This window comes from Meleagris gallopavo, chromosome 23 (assembly GCF_000146605.3).
Source record: "Meleagris gallopavo isolate NT-WF06-2002-E0010 breed Aviagen turkey brand Nicholas breeding stock chromosome 23, Turkey_5.1, whole genome shotgun sequence".
NCBI classification, from domain to species: Eukaryota; Metazoa; Chordata; class Aves; order Galliformes; family Phasianidae; genus Meleagris; species Meleagris gallopavo.
This window is the reverse complement of record NC_015033.2, coordinates 6,365,882-6,370,518: the sequence shown is the minus strand read 5'-3', so window position 1 is coordinate 6,370,518 and position 4,637 is coordinate 6,365,882.

Genomic DNA, 4,637 nt, shown 5'->3' with positions numbered 1-4,637 from the left:
AATAGTCTCTATAAATATATAATATCTCCAAAGCCCAGGTCTTAAGAGGGTCCCTTATTTGCTTCTTTCTTTTGTAGGAAACGTAATTTTCAGAAAGATGCTTCCCCCCGCCTTACCCTAATGCTCGAGTAAGTACCTTACAGCTTTAAGGCTAGTGTTATATGTGCTTTAAAATCCTGCCATGTAAATTCCCCTGAAAAATTTGGAAAGCTTCTCGGGGGGGTACGAGTGGGGGTGTTGGGGAGGGGGGCTGGAATGGAGGAGGGGGAGAAAGGGGAGGTTAATCCGGGTTTAATGCTATGATGCAGTCACAGGACCAGGGCTAGGCTGATTGTGTTATCTCTTCCCAACATTTGGGTCTCCCATATTTCACCCAGCCAAATAGCTGCGAGAAAAAAGTGCGTATGGAGGCACTCCTGACGCCTCAGGAAAATATGTTATTAATATCTAAATAACTTCCCAATACTGTCTCTAAATCTCCCCTTCACCACTCCAGATGATGAATTCGTTTGAAGTGTTCTCCCGTCTCATCTTTTCAGTGTCTCTCTCCCTTTTTTTTTTTTTTTTAAACCAGGCTTATTTCAAACTGGTAAATATCTAATTCCTTTAACCACACTGCAGACACGTCTCTCCCCTCTTATATACAATTCTCATTTACCGAGATCCAGATAGAAAACAGAGAATAAACCCCAACACCGCCTTCAACTCCTTCTGAAAATTATTCAGGCTTCGGGAGCATCTTTTTTTTGGGGGGGGAAGCACACCTGGATGGCACATCTGCCCTGCAGCCTCCTCGCTCCATCCCTCCTACCCCAATTACCACCAAAAGCCCGGGATTAGAAATATATACCTTCCAGCTTCCTTCCTGCCCTCCTCTATCACGGCATCCATCTCCCCCCATAGCCGCTTCCTATCCCTCCCAGCCTATCACGTAATCTACCATTCACCTTCAAATTAGAGATTATTATGGCTGCCTTGTATTTCCTTCCCCTTCCTGCTGAGCCGAACCCCCCCCTCGCTTCCCCGTACCCGCATTCCCCTTTTTCTTTGCCCTTTTTCTACAATTCAACCCATTCTTCTCCCCACCCAGCGCCAAAAAGAAGGGGAGGGGACGCACAAAACCCAAACAACCCCTGGATCACAAACATCTCCCTTATATTATTTCACTTCCCACTGTATAATTGAACCTCTCTCCCCGCATCCTTGTCTTAAGTTTGTTTTTTAAGACGCCTTCTATTAGATTATACTCGTTCATTCCCCCCTCCAACCTTATCTCTCCTCCTCTCTTCTCTCCTTCCCGTCACACTCGATTTAGGAAGGAGTTTATCTTGCAAACATTTGCCTACTTTGTTTATGTAGACCAGGTTCTGCAGCTACTTGTTCCCAAAAGCCACTGTTTGCCTTTGTAATTGTTATCTGTGTTTATTGTTGTACCTCATTTGTCTCAGCTTTTTTTGTGACATGTAAGCTCCGTGTGTGCTCACATCCAACCCCCCCTCCCTTCTCCCTCTCCCTGTATTTTTTTTTCCCTTTTCCCTCCCCTCTCTCCTCTCCTCTCTCTCTCTCTCTCTCCCTGAAATATGCACAGAATAACTGAGCCTAAAGCCAATGAATTGCTTGACACTACCCTATCTCTTTCCTGCCCCCCATTATTAGAGCTGATCCCACTCGCAACACTCACAAATCCCGCCTGGTCTCTGTTTGATTAGATTGCCAACCTTTCGTAATCCCTTGATTTGATGAAGTGTCTGTTCCCCCCCATTTCCCCCCTAAACATACATTGACAGAGAAAGCTCTTGTTGGTTTTACACCGATGCAGATTGTTTGCTGATAAATGGACCTGAAACCCCCCGCTCCCCCCCTCCCCCCCCGGCTCTTAGGGACAAAGCCACTTCCCAGGTGTGGCAGCGAGGGGTTGACCCCCCCCCTCTCCTTTATTTTTCCCATATCCACTCCCCCGAATTTAATTAAATTTGGCAGGACCCGAACAGCCTCCCTCCCCCCCAAGAAAAGAAAAAGCCCTAAACTCTACACCAGGGACTGCTATCACATTAAATCATTACCACCTCGGGGCGGGGAGGGGGGGGATATGGGATGGTCACACCTGTTCACGCTTCCAAAACCCCAATACAATTAAATGCTGCTCTGTATCCATCTCTTCCAACCGGGTTTCCCATCCCAACCCCGCGTATCATTTCCAGTGGGGGGGGGGGGGGTGAGAAACACAGCGGTGCAACCATTGGTGCCCCATGCGCCATAAAGAGGAGCACGGAAATAAAGGAACGGGAGGGATTGGGGGGGGGGATGCGAAACAGTCATAAGTCGTAAATAAATACTAAAAACCAAGAAAAAGATTGAAGTCATCAAAACAACACCGCGATAAGCGATTAAAAAAATATATAAACAATAATTAAAAGAAACAACGACAACAAAAATAAGTAAAGTGATAAATAATGCGTAATAACGCAAAGCCACCTGTCCGGCCCCGCCGCTCTGATCCCAAACCCTGCATCCATCCCCGCTCTGTTTCAGCACAGCAGCCCCGAATGGGACACCCGTGGCCATAGGGTGACACGGAGGGGGGGTCATTCCTCTGCTGAAGCTCATCCCCCTCCTGCCATGCCTTCCCCATCACCCACCGCCCCACATCTGCTTGTAATTAATACGAGACCTCGCCTGAAGTGTGGGCACCATCCTCAGCACCCCGTTACATTTGGGGAGGGGGGGGGGGTTCCGTTTCTCCATTCACCCCCACGATTCCATATCGCATCTCCGGGTGTGGGGTGAACCAGAGCAGCCCATCACCCACCCTAATAAACCCCAAACACTCACAATAAATAACAACAACAACAAAAATAATAACAACTCGCTCTTAACAAGGATAAAAATAAAATAATAATAATAATAATAAAAATAAATAAATAAAAAATAAAGTGAAGCCTCATGAATATATGCCCAGGGCTAGCTGGAGTGAGCCGTTTAAAGATGAAAGTGCAAAGAAATAAAGGCTCAATTTAATCTGCCTTAAAACCCTTCAACTTAACGTTTGTGCTGGGAACTCAGAGAGTGAGTACTGATTGGGGATAAATACATTTCTTAGCATGCCTTGGAGCTATTACACCCTTCTCCAACACAGCTCCCTATTCAACAGCCACAGTTTTCATTACCAGCTCTAATAAGTCTTAACATTATTAAATGCCAAGCAGACGATAGAAAGAAACAGGCGCAGGGTGGAAGCTTTCTTTAACACTTAAAAAGAGAGAGCATTTAGGGCTGTCTTCCTCCGGCTCCCCGCGAGGAGAACCCGCAAATGGAGCAAAGGCGTTTGGCAGGAGGAAAAAAGGCCAAAACAAAGTTTCCCCCTCTCCTTTTTTCTTCCCTTCCCCCCCCCCCCCTCCCGTCCGCAAATCATCATGAAAATAGCCCTTAAAAAAAAAAAAAAAAAAAGGGGGAAAAGGTGGGGGGGGGAAAAGTAAAATAGGGAAAAATAAAAGCGAGGAATACAAACACCCAACGCAGAGCTGGGAACGAGTGCCAGGAATGCTTTTATATATATATATATATAAATTTAATATCAAACTTCGCAGGGTCAATGGGAATTGATCTCTAAGGGGTATCGTGATTCGCGGCTCTAAAAGAAACAGCAAAACACCGCCTCGGAACGCTTTACAAACTGACCGCTCATTAATTATCTTAATTGGGGCTGTTTAGAAACTTTTCTCAGTATTGATGGCTGTTGTTATTATTGGTGGTATTTTTTAATTGCTCTGACAGCCCCGCACCCGGCTTCACCGCTGCCCGCTGTTTCGGCAGCTCCGCATAACTAAAGCTTTTTTAGAGGTTTTTTCCCCCAAATCCACGCAGGAGAAGGAGAAAATAAAACGAACGGGAGCCCAGCAGCCCATCAATAATGATTTATCTCCGGGATTGGGCGCTCCGAGGGCTGCGGCAAAAGGGAATCAGCCCCAAATTAGCGCTCGATTCAAAGCGGGTTCCGCAAAGAACCCGCGGTTCGTTTTATTTATTTTTTTTCCCCGACAGAAAACAAACTCAAGAAAATAACTAAAAAGAAACGATCTCGACGTGTAAAAATCATTACTTTTCCCAGCGATGCTGCCCGGAGAAAAACCATCTCTCCGAAATGAAACCCAACGCATCGCGCGGTGACGCGGGGGCAGTTTTTCCCCCTCCACACAATGGGCTCCGATTTGCAAATGAGCATCGCCTATTTCCAAATCACAAGCAACATTTTGCAACGTCCAACGGCTCGCCTTTTTTCCAACAGACGGTCCTATAATATTACAAAACTATCTAACAGCAGGGAGTTTTGAATAATTTATCTCCCTTTCTTCCCTTCCTTGGCCCTTTGTCCGAACTTTTTCTCCTCCTTGCAGAATTTTGAATGAGAATAGAGAAGCCCTCCCTCCCCCATCCCTTTACTCCATTTTTAAGGCAGCCTAGGGTTTTTCCCCTTCTTTTTTCCCCTTTCTTCCCCCCCACCCCCCCACCCCCCTTTTTCCTTTTTTTCCTTCCACTGTTTGCTTTTGTGGCCGGGAATCTTTTGCTTATAAAGCTTCAATAGACTCGAAGGTCTTTGTAAGTGAAGTTCATCTTCAAGGTTGGAAAAAAAAAAAAAA